Below are 17,802 nucleotides of genomic sequence, written 5' to 3'. Positions count from 1 at the left end.
TTTATTTGTTTATGAGTGTGTGGATGTTGCAGATGCAGGTGGGGAAGCGGCGCTCCACCAAACAAGGCAGAGTAGTGAGTGGCCACCTCCTGTGAGTAGTGATGCCTCATGCTGATCCGTGTGCGAAAAGCAAGTGTATGTCGCCAGACAGCTGGCGTGGAGAGCTACAGTATGCAAAACTTAACACACACACAAGCACACAAGATGTTCAGACACTCTTAATGAGACGTTTACTGAGAACATGAAGTGACTATACATTTGTATTTTGTGGTCTTGGCCTTAATTCACCCCTTATCATGGCTCGAGCAGTCGAAGAGTGAAGGAATTATCTGTCATTGCTAAATCAGAAACTTGTAGATTTTGACTGAAGCAACGCTGGAAGGCTCGTCGAAGGAGGACCTAGAGAGAGAATTTAACTGAGTCAAAGATCTTTATCTTCACCCAAAAAGTGTAAAATCTTTCAGCCATTACTCAACTTGACCATAAGACACTATAACACTGCTTGATTTTTTGTATCCATACATTTATCTATCCATCTCCAAGATCCAGCTCACTATGACCTTAATTAGCATATAAAATGCTAAAATGATTATTAAGGTCTAGGTCCTTTGAGTTTTATGCTTCCATATCAAATGGAATGAGAATTTTAGGATTTGATTGTTGCCATCATTGACTGTACAGGCAATGTTTAAAGTAACACTGACCACCATACAAGTAAAAATAAGTTAAGCAATTATGAGACATGTGAACAACAGCTTGTGAGTAATATGTGTACTCTAGTTGCCTCGAAAAAATAGAGTTCATCACTCTGGTATTCCTTTGTTACATTTTGTTGGGATTGCTAGCCTACAGTGTTCTTCTGGTTCTTGGTGTCAGTGGGGCTGAACGTGACCTTATTTTTTCACATTATCTTTCATGCAGAGATATTTTTGAGATACACTCCCCCAGCTCACAGCAAGCATCTAAAGAGAGGGAATCTGGTTGGCCATAATGGGACTCAAAGTCATACTTTACTTAGAAACACTCTACACACTCTTATGTTCTTACACACTCTTATGTTCTTATCTCTTCAGAGGACATCGGGGTGTCTTCACTGCACTACGTACTTTGGCAGATGAATATGGTAGAACACTAGAAATAAATGATAATAATTTTTAAAAAGTATCAACGTGACATCGTGCTACCTCAAGCACCTGTTTGAATGTGTTGAATATGTGTGGCCCTTGACAACAGTTTCCTTACTTACATCTTGTTTCAGAAAGAATGGAATGTCAGATTGAACACTATGCTAGTACTAGTTAATGTTCAGGGTGAAGATGAAACTACGGATTGTTTAAGTATTCAAGCCAATTCAATTTTTTCAATGTTGGACCATTTGAAATAATTGGTTCGTTTTGCCTTGAAATGAATTGTTTACATGAAATTACAGTTTCTGGTCACAATAAATGTCAGATCTCAAATAATGTTTGTTTTGACTGATTTTTTTAAGGGTCAAAGTGTACCTAGGGGTCTAACAAACTTATTATAAAACACAAAGTGACCTGTGCAAATTGTTTACGCAACAACAGATTAATATGTTTTTATAAAGCCTACCTCGTGTTAAGGCATGCTTTTATCACATATTTTTTACTGCCTGTGAAATGAAGAATATTCTAGCCTGCCTATCACTGCATAAGATCACTGCCTGATGAAAATGAATCATTTATTTACAATAAAATCCAATCAGTGCTAATCACCCCTCTATTAAAGCTTGTGCCCTTAAATTAATGTCATAATGTCCATCCATGTTTGTGGATGTTTTAATTTCTAACTAAGTGGCAAAATGATATTCAATTAGTTAATTAAGTGTGATCCAGCTGTGCGCCATCTCCCCACACCAGGGGGCGTCTCCCTGCGGACCGCTGCTTTTTAAGCCTCTCTGTGCTAATTATCACACTGACATTATCAGCTTCTACCTGCCTTCTCTGGTTTACCTAAATGTTATTACAGGATGCCAGATCGTATTGCATGATACATTTTATGGGAGGGTTATACTGTTACATAAATGAGTTCATGCATGTCCAACTAAAATAAATCAACTGATTGAAGTTAAGACTTTAAAATTTTAATTTAAAAGGTTTTAAAAGAGCGGCGGCAGTTCTGCCTTACAGTTCAGAGGGTGCGGGTTCGATTCCACCTCCGGTCCTCCCTGTGTGGAGTTTGCATGTTCTCCCCGTGCCTACGTGGGATTTCTCCAGGCACTCCTCCCACATCCCAAAAACATGCATGGTAGGCTGATTGGGCCGCCCATAAAAAAAAAAAAAAAAACATTCTATTAAAACTTTGGGTAAACAATTACGATCTGGATCAAACTCACTGGTTCATTTGCTAAATAAATAAATGATGATGAGATAAAAGCAAAAGGAGTCAGGAGTGAGACAATGATGATGTTTGCTGTTTTACGGCGTTACAAAGGGATTCTATAGATAACCACAAAGATGCATCCTGTGCACCGCAATCAAAAAGTCCACCTACGCTCACGTCTGTAAACACACACACACACACACACAGAATCTTTGTATTTTTAGGCTCCGATATCCCCCTGTTTGGATGATTAAAAACACAGAAGGACCCCCCATAGGCGGCGCCCATCCTAGGGTTCCGGCCAGGCCTTGTCTACCCGACAACTGACAGCCTAAATGTGATTAAATGCTGACCAGGAGGCAGGGGTTTGCCGGCCATCCATGGCGAAAGCGATTACCATGGCAATGGGTAATTATAGCTGTCATCTTTTATCCTGCTGGCGCCAGGTTGATTGTATTCACTGACAATGATAGACTAGCTTAGCATGTTGGTCAACCCCAAACCTCCTCCCGAACTGCCAATCACTTGTGTCCCCTCCCATTGTCGTCAAACATTCACAGGCTCGTCACGGCTTCCTGGTGGCAAACCACTGCCGGGGTTTATCTCCCGGGTTCCCCTAGCTATCCCGTAGCTCTCATGCACATGACAACTCAGAAGTGCAAGTGTTATTACAAGGAAGCTCCTGCTGAAGCATTAATTGAAGGGAGTTACGGCGGGACACAAACAACAGGGGGTGGCCGGCGTCCATTATCACTCCTGCTTTCAACAGGTCTCACATTTGGTAAACTGCAAATTGCAAAAACTTGCAAGGGCAAAATGTTTGACACAATTTGATCTGCAACCATATGGTGCAGGCAAAGACGAGATGATGGCGGGCGGCGGCGGCGTGGGGGGTTGATGAGGTAAACAGTAAAACAGAAAAATAAATAAGCATCAGTAAAAGAAAATGTGGCCAGAATGGGAAAACAAATCAACAAAATCATGACTATTCCCACTCATTAATGAGCCTGCAAGAGGATGTCAGCCACTCCCCCCCACTTGGTCCTGGTGTCCAACCCCACGGCCGTGCCCTCGCCTCCCGCAACGCTGACAACAGCCATACTGTGGATGCTAAAAAGCCAACTGTGACGTTTGGGAGCTGCACGACTACAAGTTCACATTGAGAACAACACGGCCTTCCCTGCTTGCTTAGTGACACTTGATGTTCATTAGCCGCGTTTATAAAATCTCTTAATTATTCGCACATCCTTAATCTGACCCAAAGTGGCTATTAACCAGGGTTTGGGAACAATCCAAACAACAATTACGAACATAAACTCCTGGTCATTGAATTTTAAGGTTCTAAAGTCAACTTGGCGAGGCAGTGGAATTGGTGACAGTACAAGTGGACTTTTATCAGAACTGTTACCTTACACTACATGGAGCTGTCGTCCCACTAAAAAGAATTAGAAAGTATTAGTAAATAACCAAATAATTTATACTACAGTATGAAATGTTGTGCTTTGTTACCTTCCCACCAAGTCTTTTACTACATCAACATCTTTTGTTCTAACCTAAATATATATTCCAGGTGGTCTTGTTGGGCCTGTAAATTCCCTGAAAGTGGATGAAATTAAGATCTGCCTATTCCGGTTACAGTCGCGGCGTGGTGCTGACAAAAACAGATGAGTGTTTCTCTCGAGGGATCTAGCGAGTGATTCGCGGGTATGGAACCAGTTAGTGTTGCCTGTTATTGCAGCTGATCATAAAAGGTATCGCGAATGGGAACTCCTCTGTAAAAAGTAGAAAATGTTTGTTGCTATAAAAACATGTTGATACAAAACAGTGCGGTGGAAATGTACTCCAAGGCGGAGTTAATGATAACGTTAAGGGGGAACATATAGCGAATTATGTGTTAATGAAAGCTCTTCATAGTCTTAGCAATAAAATATTTCTTCATTTTGAAAAACATCATATCGGTACATTTTAATTAAGGGTTGATGCATTTCATGCAATTTAAAAGGATTTTAAAATATATTTTAGTACACTCATTAAAATATTTTAAAATTTGACATCTAATCAAGCTCTACACATTTTTTTTTTAAATACAAAACATTATTATTTATTTAGATTATGGGCTTGGGCCTCCCTATGTGGAGTTTGCACATTGTCCTTGGGCTTGCATTGAGGCTTTTCTCCAGGTACTCTGGCTTCCTCCTGGATTCCATTCAATTGAAGACTCTAAATTATTCATAACTGTGAATGGTTGTTTGTCCAATGGTTATATTTCACTAGCTCCTGCAATCATAATCAAAGCTTCTGCCTCAAATTAGCTTTGGGTACAATTTGGGAGACCACATCCTCGCTACTGTTTGACGGTATCCAAGCACCTACTCTGTAGGCCTCGACCCACCAGTAGTGAACGGGCAAGCAGATTAGCAGGAATCCTGGGAGGAAGTTTAAACAAGAGGAAACATTAAGTTGAAAATAAAACACAGGAAGCAAGCTTAACTACAACTCCTCCCAGTGGCTGTCTTTTCTTTTTTGGACCCAATTATTATTGGTTAACGGGATTAATTACTCCAAATTCTCTTTCTGTTCTTTCTCCCTCCGAGCAAATGGGCAATAAATCCTTACTCGTGCTACACAGACTGAGAGGAGTGCTTTGATTAGCATAACAAGTTAGGGAATCATTAAAGTGCCCCCAGTGAAAAAACATCCCAGCACACAGGATGCAGGCTGGGATTTAGGAGGGCTATTTGAACAGAATAAAATAAATAGTTTGGGAGGCGGGACAGAGGTGCTTAAAAGACAACAGTGATGTCTTCTCACACAGAGGAAACAATAAGAACACAGAAGACCAACTGTCATAGGTGTTATTTCAGCCACCATTGCTGTTGTCTGGGTCTGGTTTCTTTTTTACAACAAGAATGTAGTAGTGACTGTATTCCTTCACTGTATATTTACATATATTGTTTGAGGGTAATACGTGGAAAGCCTTGATAAAAATATGTGTGGACTGTCAAAGGATAGACATGCTTTCAAATGGATGAGTACGGAAAAGTATTTTGTATGTTTACCTGAAGGATGAAGAGACATTGTTTACATCTAGCTGTATAAGAAGGAACATGAAATATTATGTGTTTATGTGAATAGAATAGAATATGTTGTGTGTATATTAGTTGTTTACACTGTGTGATTGTATATGCAAATTGGCAGCCAGTTGTTTGATCATGTGATCAACTTTACATCATTCGCAAGTTCTTTGTGCATGCCGGTCTCCAGTGAGTCTGTTATGCTTCAACCAAGTTGACTGTGTGCCTCTCCTGCGCTGAACGGAATGGGTGAGTGTTCACTCCCACAACGGCAAAAATAAAGTTTTCTACCAACATATTGATAATATGTCTTTAAATAAATACACAGACATGTGTACATTATGGGTGAATAGACAGATGTGTTAACATTGTGTGTACTGTATGTGAAGGGACAGAAACTGTTATCTCTATAGTGACTGGTCTCTACAGTATGGATGTAAATTTAAAGACAAAGAGCAGACAGAGGGAAATTGTTTATGTGATGTGTCTTCATGTCAAAGTCTCAATAGAAAAATTAAATAACATATAAGTTTACTTAACACACAATTATTATTAGATGCTGGATTGAATAAGAGTCAACAAAAGGACTGGCGGTGAGGGGAAATCAAATCTGGTCTTTCTCACACTTGTCATCTGCTGCGAAGAGCAGAAGCGAGCACGTCTTTTTACAGTTTCTCCGCTAAATCCCAACAAGTTTGCCCAAGCGAACAGATGGGCTCGCTAATTAGCCGCGCTCAGGCTCTACGTTGCTTTATAAAGAGAGAACAGGTTCCCGACATTTTGACACATTTTATTAACATATCATACCTTGAAGCGACGCTTCTTCCTTGTATTTTGCTAAATGTGCACAAACAGTCCTGCGCATTTATATGAACACACACAACAGTACACATAACGCAAATACCCCCAAAACTCAGCTTTCTGCAACCAAACACCCAGTGTGTATGTTAATATGCACAATTAGCTCAGCATGCATGTGTGTGTGATTGCAGGCATGCCACATTGACGCTACCTGGTGTGTCTTCAGCGCCATGATGCGGTGGAGGCCTCCTGCCGGGCCCACTTAGAGGTGGCGGCGACACAGGCTGCACCCACCCACCACGGACACAACATAACATAGATGACTGCGGCGTGTATAAAAGAAAGGAGGAAAAAATGCCATCATCATATCACCACCATGCATCTTCCTCAGCCCGGCGATCCAGCGGGCGCTCATTGCCATGGTGATCCTGGTTAAGAGGCTTAACCCATGCTGATGGTTGCTGGGGGACACTCCCATTGCCATGGTGATGGCAAACGGGAGGACACTTGCATTGCCATGGTGATGATGGCTGGAGCCGGGCATGCCAACCAATAAGATGACGGATAGATGCCAAGCAGGAAAGGGATGTGAAAGAAATGACCAGAATGTCTATGGTGATGATGTTTTTGTGAAGTGTGTCTTCAATCGTTTCCTCGTTTCTTGACACTTGGAAGAAAATACTGCAGGCTACTTTATTTCCTCCCTTTCTTTTTTTTGGGATAAACAAAGACGGGAGACTTGATGCATCTGGTTGTGATCTCTTGTTTTGGAGCGTTAAATCCGACACTGTAAGCCATCGGAGTTCTTGCAAACAAGCGTGACCTCATTTGGTCAACAGTGTGTCACTTTGCTGGAGTTCCTGATTGTCTGTTATTGCAGCAGCCATGCCCCAAAGTATAATGGAGGCCAAATGGTCATATAATTTGGACTACAGTGGTATTTGCAAGTACAGTTGACCAGACATGATCCATCAGTTGGAAACAAAACTCCAGGAAACTTAAAAGCTATCGTTAATGCACAGTAAAAGAAAAAAAAAAACCGACTCTGTCACTAATGGACACAGGCACAAGCGCAATGTACGACTCATGATAAAGATTGCTGCAAAAAAAAAAATGAACACAATGACTAGAAATTAACAAAGAAAAAATAATACTGTGTGAGACTGCATTGTAAATATCAGAAGTGGGCATTCCATCAGTTTTGACGGAAGGTCATTTTGCTATCTTGTGGCCAGCATACACGTGTCTCACAAGACTTTTTGGTCCAAGCAGATGTCAGAACATTCCACGTTCATCCATGCGCTCATTATCAGAGGTTGTGGGATGACAACATGCCCCCCACATGCAGAACTGCGGTCACCAGCGCCCCCGTCAACAGAGTCAACAAGTCACGGGTAGTGTGAAACCACCCGCCAACATTCATGTAAGATCCAAGAAAAGGTATGAGTGGAAATATTCCACATAGAAAGAGGAGAGTGGCGAGAAAAGAATGGACAGACTGCTGTTTGACAAATATTGTGAGACGTGCTCCAAGGCTTTGCTGCTGTTTTCTTTGCTGACATCAACATAAATTTTCCTGGCTGCGGCTCTCCTTGCCCAGCGTGGGCTCGGCACTGGGAAACCAGAGAGGAAATTCTCTGAGCCGCGAGGGAGCCGAATCAAAGAGCCGGAGCTGGGAGACCTCTGGCACACTGAACTCGGACGTGACCCCCCCGACAATTCTCAATCCTGCTCACAAACACGCATTCAAACCACCTCTCGCAGAGATCAATTTGCCCTTCCGCTACATACTTTGGACCATTGCTCAACGCTTTTGACGCCTTCACTTCTAGTCCTTCCTCGGTTAAGTGTGCTTTAGTTGGCTTCTATCTTGTGTCAAAAGCTGAAGTGATTCAATTTTGCCACACATCTATTTGGGTACAGGTCACATTGGTAGTGATCACAAGAGTGCAGCAAGAAAGAAGTAGTCCATTTGATTGCTTGGTCGAAAATCATTACTCCTGTCCTATATAGTGGTCTGACTGATATGAATCATTATTATGAACAGTTTGGAACTCAAAAACGACTCCAGGGAATGTTTTTGTTTTTTTCTCTGTTAATTTGGATTTTTTGCCACATTATTAACTTCTGATGGCATGTAGAGTAGCACTTGGATTATCAGATTTGTTTTAGCAGAAAGTGCCACCACTATGTCTTTATTGGTGTTTTTGTTTTGTTATCTTGTGTTCTTGTGGTTTGTCTTCAATATCTGGTGCTGCTCTTTTTTCCCCCATATGTGCGTGTCTTCCCCCTGTCTTAAGTCATAACCCAAAATTCTTCAATTTTGACATATTGCAATGATACTACATGAGAAAATAATGGGTTTTGGAGTATCCATTTAAATTTGCATTTAAGCTTGTGCTATTGAAATGAATGACTTCCCTTCTGTTAATTGTAAATCGATAAAATTGCAGCAGATCTGGATCAATGTTATGACTTGTATAAAGGAATGTTTTCAATTTCAGGAGATTTTGTTCCTTAATCCTTTGAGTAACGTGCATTATTTCCAGGTGTGTATGAATGAGCCATGCTGCTAGGACGTTATTTTTGAATTGTTGCAACCATATGCTGCACTTCTTATGTATCATTGATATTCTACCAAGACTTCTACGCTCCTTACAACCAACACTTTGGCTTCCTGCAGTGTTCCTTTCAGTCATATAAAGATCCTGCAATTTGTGATCAAAGTATTTTGAATGTTTCTGCTTCTTCAGATAATGCGCTCTCCTGGTGACATCTGTTATGTTTTGTCAGGTGCCTATTGATGAAAACATTGGATCCTCTTCCTCTTGTTTAAGAAGTGTGTTCTTGTGCAAACGTGAAGATGGCACCTGTTTTTTGGGGGCGGGGTGAATTTAGCCTCTGGGTAAGATGGGGGTGGTTGGATGTTGTCACAGTTCAGGTTTATTCCGTTGGTCTGCAGGAAAGCAACCACCTGTTGCTTTGTAAAGCTAACATTTAGCTTCCCCAGCTCACGTGCTGCTGTCAATGGTCACCGCCCGAGTGTATCGATGTGGTTTGTTCTAGAGACTGGTGAGGAGCACATTTTGCATCCTGGTGTACTGCTCCATTTCCGAGACTCAATCTTCCAGGAAGAAACGCATTTTCCACATTTTTGTTCTTTTCTGCTGCAGTCCGACAGCAGAAACATCTGCACTGAGCAGCTGACAAGAATTCTTTTTAGTCCTTGATTTTCTCTTTCTCCATAACAGGTTACCCTAGGTGCTCTAAAAATGTTCCTGGCATCGTTTCTGTGGTTGCAGCATGTCACGTGCCGCGGTCATACGTGATGCATGATACTTGGCTTGTTTTGAGTTGAGTTTCTGTGTTATTCTATTTTATACGGTGGCAGCTATCAGTAATAACTGGCCCAAGGAAATTATCTCAATGACTGCAGAGAACCCTGCAGGTAAAACGTTCCACACTCAAGGACAATTGATTAAAATCTCCAACACTGGCCTGGTGGTTGCGCATGAAAAACGGGTATAAACTTGATTGATAATGCAAACAGATTTAGAAGCTGGTGTAAACGAGCACAACCAGGATTGGTTAAACCTGCTTTTTGTAAAATTTGTAAACCTGCTTTGTTCCATGGGACAGTGGTGGTCACTCAACGAGACCTCATTAAAACTCTCCTCCTGAACACATTGGTCAACTTTGCGTGATGATGATGTAATTAGCCACAATATGCTCAAAATGTCGTGTTGCCAGGAAGTGCGGCTACGCTCCATGTCCCTTCCGACCATTCAGTTCAAGCGTGACACATTACAACACCGTGAATCTTTTCCACCCAGGCTCCTTTGAAAAGGAGGGGTGCGACCACAATGACCGCCACAGCAACTGGGTGAGGGGGTCTTCTTCCATTCCATTGCACAATTTGGATGGATGTAGTCTCATCCCAAATGAAGTTGAAGGACAAAAAGCCGCTAAGAACACAACAAGTATGTGTCATACTCTAAGTCCATTTATGATCAGGCACCAGGTGAAGGAGAGGGTCCAGCTGGCTGGTCATGAATAGGGGGATGCTCTTGGCTCTGACCTTTGCATGTCTGTGCAGTGGAGTAGGAGCCTGGGGAGGGGGTGCACGATGGATAGAGGGGTACAGGGCATGAGGGAATGGACAATGCAACTTTCAGATGCCACCACAAAAACTTCAGTGCGAGAGGAAGGGAAGTGCTCAAGCGTGGCACCCCGTTCAACCTTTTTTTTAAATCGCCTTTGGAACATCTTCTGTGTGGAGGATTGGTAGGGTGCTTGTAATGAGCTTGTGAGTAATCATTCCTTGACAGACTTTAAGGCAACATTTAGGCGCTTGTGTTGCATCCCCACTTATAAGTGTGAATTTCAGTTTGCTTATGATTTTACACAGAGCGCTATTTGGATTTTGTAGTGTTTGAAAGTAAAGTAAATACAAGATGGTGATAAGTTTAAGGACCTGACTTGCAAAGTCTGTATATGAATAAAACAACTTTGAATAATAGTGCTGCAAATGCATTGAGCAAATGGACTTAGAAAATACAGCACTGGTTTAAAGCAATAGTATTAGACCATATCTGTTGTTTTCAAGCCTTTAAATGGTTGTCGTGCATGTTCATACATGTAAATAATATAAGTGTTGTCTTCAAAAGTCTGTAGAAGTACGTGAAGCAAAAAAACTGTAACTTTGAAGAATGAACACAAAATAATAGAAATGCACTTTTGTGTAAACATCAATGTCTGATCATTTTCTGGTTTGATATTGCTACAAAGCTAGCAGTGCACTTCAAAGAGGCATCCAGGCTGGTCTAACATAATTATTTACTGGCAACTGTGTTTTACCAAGGTCACCGTGGCAACAACAGAGTTGCTCTTGTGGTTATTTCTAAGAATTGCAGCAGCAATAAGATTTGGATGTGTTATTATGAGGTCAATTCTCATGTAAAGTTGCTTGGAGAAATAAATGACGTTTGTGTTCTTGTAAATTTGAACGGTAGGAAGAATCATGCAGAATCAAAGCGCAGATCCTACACTTTATACAAGTAAGTTTTTCCAAAGCAACCTGGTTTGAATTTCAAGAAGAAAAAAAAACAGCTCAGCATTCAATGTCAATGACACACATCACTGATATGCTGTAAACCTTTTTTTTTTTTTTTTATGGCAACCATTGACAGTCTATTGCACTGGTGTCAAACTCAAGGCCCGGGGGCTAGATACGGCCCGCCACATCATTTTATGTGGCCCGCGAAGACAAATTGTGCATCAAATTTGTGTGTCATTACTAGAATTGCAAATTGTCTTCACTTTTTTTTTTTTTTTTTTTTTTTTAATATTTGACCAGTTTTTACTCGTCTGATTTGAAAACGAGTTATTTGTCAGTTTGTTTTGTAGCTTTTACTTTATATAATATGAAGTGTTCATACATTTATTTGGGTTGACAGTCATAATGGCCCTCCGAAAGAAGCTATGACGACAATGCGGCCCGTGAAAAAAATGAGTTTGACAGCCCTGGTCTATTGTGTTTTTTGAAGTGCAGCAATAATATTATCTGAAACCTGAATGATACTTTACACAAAAGACCAAAAGGTAGTGTAGTCCTCTGGGACTATTTTGAGGGTTGAGTATTGAACAATGAGGCCATGCTACAACCCTTCAACCCCTCCCTCATTTCTAATCATATAAATTACAGATATTAAGGGTGAAAAGGGCTCTGAAGCTTTCATTTATCCATCAATATCCTACGTAGAACTCCCGACTGTTCGCCCACTCTCTCTCCCCGTGTATCCTTTTTGATCTTCACCTCACTTTATCAGTAAACACTTGTTCTTCCCTCCTATCAAGAAGGCGAGAGCTGGATGACTAGAGGACTCCAAATAATGCAATTAAACACTGACCGCAGGGTTCAGTGCTGCTTATCAATACACCCGGCGGGGGGCCCGAGAAAGGCTTGAACTGGAGCGCCGGCCGGCTACTGCGAGGAGGCGAAGCGTTTTATTAGAGCGCATCTTAAAAACCCACTTGGTTGGAAATTAGGCTGGTGATGGTTGTGCTTAAAGAGGACAAATAATGAAAAGGGAAGAACAGCTAATTGTTAGATTCTGGCATAAATGTTATTCTCAGGTGTAACACAGAGGGACAAGGATGTGCAAAGCTGCACGCTGAAGGAACTTTTATTGGACTCGCTTTTTGCAAGTTAAGTTAAATCAAATTGTTTTTCTTATTTTATTTATATGTGTCCCAGGGGGATTTGGGGAAATATTTTTCCTCCTGTAAGGCATGTATCAGAATTAACAGATTTTAATTTAAATGCAACAAACTTGTTCAAACATATTTTAATATATTCGAAAGTACTGGTGAGTAAACGTATTTAAATACACTTGGACAAAGTATATTCAAATGTTTTTGCCGATCAAAACATTTTCAGTCCACATTGGCAGCTCCGTGTGTGTGTGTGTGTGTGTGTGTGTGTGTGTGTGTGTGTGTGTGTGTGTGTGTTTACAGGGCGGGACAGATTTAACCAACAGCTCCAATCTTGTCATATTGATTGGACCGCAGCTTGGCTGATTCCTGTGGCCAATTAGCTCAAGGAAAGGTCATTAGCATGGCAGTTCACATACTTATCCCACCTGCACTGTGATATTTACACAAAAGTACACACCCATATTCAGAAACCAGGTTTTTATAATATTACAAAAGATAGACCCCAAAATAAATCGTTTCACAACTTTTTCCAATATTGTTACCTTTTTAAAACTAAAGATAAAAAAATCTTCCTCATGGAGCCAACCATTTAAGTTTGTGTTATTAATTGTTGCCTATTATGCAGCATAGACAGCTTGTTCTTTTTTGTGTGTGTGTGTGTGTGTGTGTGTGTGTGGCGTCACTCGTGCGGCGACATGTGTACAGCATATTAAATTCATTCTAGATTTTTGGATGAGTTGGAGTATGCAGTATGGAATATGACATACCTTGTGTGTGTGTGTTAATCCTGTGTTTATCATAATATGAGCCACATTCTGCCAACTTGCTTGGTTCCGCCTGGTTCCACACAGAGGGAGCACAGGCATGTTTAACACACTGAAGCATATGCTAATTAAAAATCCACACAGCACTGCCCAATCAATATGCTTAATTAATTTGTCTATACATCACTTCCACATGATGGAATTGTATTCTACGTATATGTTTTGCTTTTGAAATTACTGAAAAAATATGTATTTTACACATTATGCACAGCGTACAAAGCACAGATTCCAATTCATTACTTTGGCCTGTCTGTGTTATAATGGATTTTATTTCATATTTTAATCATTACATTTGACCTCTTGGCAGCGACAGCTCATCATCCAGCGGTGAGTGTGAATGATATACATTTCACCTGTGATTAATGTTAATGCAACTTTGGAGCTAACCATGCATGTCTAGCTGCTCTGCACCCAAATTAATTCTCCCTGAGAGTTGGGAACACGGGAATAGCATTTCCTCAAGGGCTGGCAATAATCAGAATGCCCCCCTTCCTTGCCACACTCGAATAATCTCGCACTTCAACCCAGGCATCGTGGGATTCTTAATTCAGACTCCCATTTCATTAGAAAGTGCTAATTTGATAAGATTCAAATATCAGTGGGGTAGGAACGGTTGTTATAGTCCCGTGGACTTTTTGCTATAAAAAAAGACTGCAATCTAATTTTGAAATACAGGTGAGACTCACATGCATTTTTATGGGTTGCAGGGGGTAATTTATGACTTTTTATTTTAATCATCATAAATAATATATATGTTATATATTGTTGTTGACTTGTGTTAAGCATTTACCCCATTGTTGTTCAGTTATTATTGGTGTCGGCTCCAGGACTGAATTCTAGACTAATAGTGGAAGAAAATCATTATGTATGTGGTGTTATCTTTATGGTTGGGTTTTTCCACAGATTAAAAAAATAAGATTTGATTTGTATATAAAAGGATTTAGTTTGCACATATGTTCTCCAGAATCTGGCATCATTGGGATCTCAATGGTTCCCATTAGAGTTTAAACATGGCGTCCTTTTGGTGGTGTGGCTCAGCTGGAGTTCTCATTTTTCAACAGTGTTTACATTGGAATGGATGTGAATAAATATCATTTGAGTTAAGAAAACATTGTTAAATTGGAAAGATAAAATAGTTGCCAATATCAACCAGTCTTTAAATGTTATCAGAGAGCGCATAAAATCAGAGGAAACTTTTGATGCTTCTCCAGTCTGCCTCCTCCTTTTCCCTTCGCCCACTCTTTCTCTCGGGTGGGGGTGGGGTCTTCCACTGGCCTTAGGGCCTCTCATGGAAGCCGGCACCTCCCGGTTGCAGTGCCTCCTGCACTCCAGGTTAAATAATGCTGGGTACAAACTTTCACCGGGTCCGAGCTGTTGCTGTCCTCTGGATTCCAACCCAATCAAAATGGGAAGCCATGGTATCAAAGCAAAACCAGATTATGGAGACCTTCTTGTTACAAGTAGAGGGCCTCCAGACATCAGGCGGCAAGTTGCAAGCACAAATGTTCAGATTAAAAAACCCATCGACATACAGACAATAGTGGGACATGCTCACTCTCAATACAGCAAGTATAGAAATGTTGGAATTTTAATCAAAATCCTCGGAAAACACTTTGTGTGTCTGGGAAGACTATGGTGCCCAACCTAGCACCTACTTTAATTGCTATCTCGGCTTTTGTCCGTGTGGGGTATATTTGCGATCCCATTAAGAATTATCATATCATCTTATCATCATTATCATATGTGAAGTTTTGTGGTTGGAAAAGACACTTCTTGCCTCCAGCCAGGTTCACTTTGCTTGAAGCAGCCCTGCAGCATTTCTTTGCTTTTCGAGCTAAATGTGACCTCGCAGACTTCTTATTCACACAACAGATATCCACACACACATGAACACACAACCATACACACAGGCATTTTTAAACCTGAACTAGTCATGCAAAAGAAACAAAAACAACAAAACAATTGGGCTGAGATTTAGAGTCAAACTCTGCCCTTTGTCTTTTTTGAGGCAGCACATTAAGAGAACTAAAATATATCATGTCAGATATTAGGTCAATCAATCAAGTCAAGTTTATATAGCCCTAAATCACAAGCAGTCTCAAAGGGCTCTGTCCTCTGCATTTAACCCATCCCCATGTGATTTTGATCCATCCCCTGGGGGAGAGGGGAGCAGTGAGCAGCAGCGGCGCCGCGCTCGGGAATCATTTTTGGTGATCTAACCCCCCAAATCCAACCCTTAATGCTGAGTGCCAAGCAGGGAGGCAATGGGTTCCATTTTTATAGTCTTTGGTATGACTTGGCCGGGGTTTGAACCCACAACCTTCCAGTCTCAGGGCGGACACTCTACTACTAGGCCACTGAGCTGGTAAAGCAAACACATGTCCGAAGACATCTTCACGCGTACTTTACCTCCATTAAGATGACATATGCAAGAAGAAAATCATTTTAAAACCAAAAATAAAACTAAATAAAATAAATTAAGTCTGAGGTAAAGAAAAAAAAATCGAGTGATGACCATCTGCGAAAGGAGACTATGATGGATTGTGTTTTCATGGAGTCCCCTGCAAAGTTGCTGAAACGAGTGAAGCAACATCTGTGCACACACACACACACACACACACACACACACACACACACACGGAACACAAACACAAACAACAGGCCTGCTGAGTTGAATTTACTCCTATCAGCTGCTTCTGACCACACAGGCCACCCTGACTCTATATGCAACACTTTCATCAATGGGGGATGGGAAGAGGGTCAGGAAGCTGTGCTGAAGTGGTGTGGGAGTACAGTATATAAAGTATATGTGTATATTATATATATATATATATATATATATATATATATATATATATATATATATATATATATATATATATATATATATATATTTACATACATAATGGAAAACAATTTACCAGGAACAGCACATTCAAGTGTAAACTGCGTAATCGCTGTCCTAGACTTTCTCTTTCAAAGTACCAAAAGCGGGACTTGTCCAGACACTCCTATACAGCTTTATTTTGTTGTTGTTACATTGTGAAAAGTGCTGATGAGATGGCCATGAGGTGAAATAAAAGAGATAACAATGGTAGCAGATGTTGCAAAAGTGCGAATAGGAAGGTGAGGTCACATGCATATTAGTGTCGGGATAATAATGATGGAGTGGCAAGTAACACACACACGTACACACGCACACACGCGCGCGCACACACGTAGGTAAAAGGCCTAGGCAAGGATACAGAGGTGTGAGGAGGGGCCCCGGAGGCAGTTTCCTCTGAGTAGCAGCAGGGGGAGCAGCTCCACTGTGGTTCCGAACGGATGTTGGTTCAGCCCACCGGGTCAGGAAGTGTGTACTTGTGTATATTTTCAGTTTTTTTTCCCCCCTTATGTTTTTCTTGCACTTTTCTGTTTTCTCTTTAGCAATGTTACATAAGCATATATTCACAAAACTTTGCATCCTGACAGGGAGATTGAAATAATTCAAATTATTCAATGTTGAATAAAGGGTGAATAATGGTTCAATTATTCAACAATTATTCAAGATAAAGCCATAGAAATTGAGCTCAAGCAGGAGGTGAGTATTCTATAAAGGTGTGTAGTTTGGTATGTACTTGTTTGCTTATGCAAAATAAATTTATTTTGATGATACCATTTTTTGATGATAATGCCATTTTTTATACTCCATTTATTAAACTCGCATTTGTCTACATTTGGTCAATTCCACGTCTCTATATGTTTTCAATTCATGGGAAACAAATGAACTCATTCAAAATTTCTCAGTGCATTCAGTGATTTTCTTTGTGTTGTTGACAGATGGCTGCCTTTGGTTGCGCAAATAACCTTATTTGTGCATCTGTGTGTATGTGTTCATGTCCCATAGTCATCTAATGGTTCACTTTTGTGTCACTCCTTCCCCCAAATTTTTTTTGTAATATGTTCTGTGCAGGCCAATTGTTCGATACACAGTGTCGTTAATGTTTGTTTGTGGAATGAGTTAAGCAGAAAAATTCGTTTTCATCATCATTCGTTCATCTCAGCAGGCACCCATTTTGCCACGTGTTTTAGGGCACAACCAATCACGGCTCACCAGTTAGCTGAGATAGCTCATCACCAAACTGAATGAGAACAAACATTAAACAACATTGATGAATGAAGAAAAAAAGAATCAGATGCTAAATTCAATTTACAGGCAGTTCAGAGCAACATTATTTTTAAACAAATTGCTCTTTCCTGGTTTATTTTTTTGTTGTACTTCAAATATTTTGACTTCAGGTTCCTTACACTCACTAGTCCCCGCCCCTTAAAGTCACGCGTACATCTACAAATATACTGCAGTAAGAGGCTGGGTGTGTCTTTCACCTTAAATACACTTTATAAAACAAGATACTTAAAGAGCAGTTCTTGGGTGGCTGTAAAGGATTGGTGGCATTTCAATTCGGCAAATATATACAAATTAAATCAAATTAAATAAAACGGTTTAATTAAAACTTACAAAATGCTTGTTTGGTTTGTCAGGATGATCACAAGTACTTTTTTCC

Source organism: Syngnathus leptorhynchus, chromosome 9 (genome assembly GCF_054491065.1).
Source record: "Syngnathus leptorhynchus isolate UIUO chromosome 9, UIUO_Slep, whole genome shotgun sequence".
Classification (NCBI taxonomy): Eukaryota; Metazoa; Chordata; class Actinopteri; order Syngnathiformes; family Syngnathidae; genus Syngnathus; species Syngnathus leptorhynchus.
The sequence above is the reverse complement of the archived record's forward strand: the minus strand, read 5'-3'. Positions refer to the sequence as shown.